The sequence below is a fragment of the Hippopotamus amphibius genome, chromosome 6 (assembly GCF_030028045.1).
Source record: "Hippopotamus amphibius kiboko isolate mHipAmp2 chromosome 6, mHipAmp2.hap2, whole genome shotgun sequence".
In the NCBI taxonomy this organism is placed as follows: Eukaryota; Metazoa; Chordata; class Mammalia; order Artiodactyla; family Hippopotamidae; genus Hippopotamus; species Hippopotamus amphibius.
In genome coordinates this window covers 35,755,486-35,756,373 of record NC_080191.1, presented here as the reverse complement: position 1 = coordinate 35,756,373, position 888 = coordinate 35,755,486, and the positions used below count along the sequence as shown (strand labels likewise).

At 37.3% G+C, this 888-nt stretch overlaps 1 pseudogene; it reads left to right on the top strand.

Moving 5' to 3' along the window:
• The first annotated feature begins 540 nt into the window (after positions 1 to 540).
• LOC130856246 (small nucleolar RNA U3) lies at positions 541 to 620 on the top strand (annotated as a pseudogene).
• The last annotated feature ends 268 nt before the right edge of the window (positions 621 to 888 follow it).

Sequence of the window (888 nt, the reverse complement as noted above, 5' to 3'; positions counted from 1 at the left end):
TTAATATGCTTCAAGTTGTCTTCCCTTAAAGTCTCTATCTACTCATTTTTTTAGCATGTTCCTTAAGGACACAGGACTCTTCGTGCTGACTATCCACCGGTAATAGCTTTGTCACCTCTAAACCTATCCAGCAATTTTTGAAGAGTTTACACTGTTCTTTCCCTCTCAAACCTACTGAGATTTTCTGTAACCAGTTAGTGTAGCTGCCCAGTCTTCAAGGGGCAGTTCACAACTTGCCCCTCCCATAAGTATGATTGGAGTGAAAGGTAAGTAAATGGATTCCAACACCATTCTTGGCTGGAAGCTAGGAATTGAGACAAATGACATTAGTCCTGCAGCCCAGCCCCAAATCTGCTTAAACTTCTCGTTGTCCTCACTCCTTCATTGAAGATCTAATCCAAATTAGAATGGGATCTTCAATCACATATCAAAAGAAGTGAGAAGTTTTAAAATTTACAATATGAGCCTAGGGGTGTTTCATTAGATTAACAGATGGTGTGCAACATATTGGGAAATACAGGAGCTAAAAATGGGATTGGCAAGACTGTACTCTCAGGGATCATTTCTATAGTTTGTTACTAGAGAAGTTTCCCTGAACATGTAGAGCACTGACAATAAATCAATGGTCTAATAAGTTAGAAAAAAAGGCAGGGGGATTGTCTATTATGGGAGTTTTGTGTTTTTTATAGAGGAACTCTTTATTTGTCTGCAAGACCCGGAGTCTTTAGACTTTAAAATAGTAGAATAAACTCTGGAATTTACTAGAATAGCTTACATTAAAATTTTTTCAGAGGTAAATGCTGTAGTAAGCACACTGATTTATTGAAATCAGGTGGTAGGTGTGTTTTATTAGTGTCTATATGTTTTGAATGTCTGAAATATTTCGTG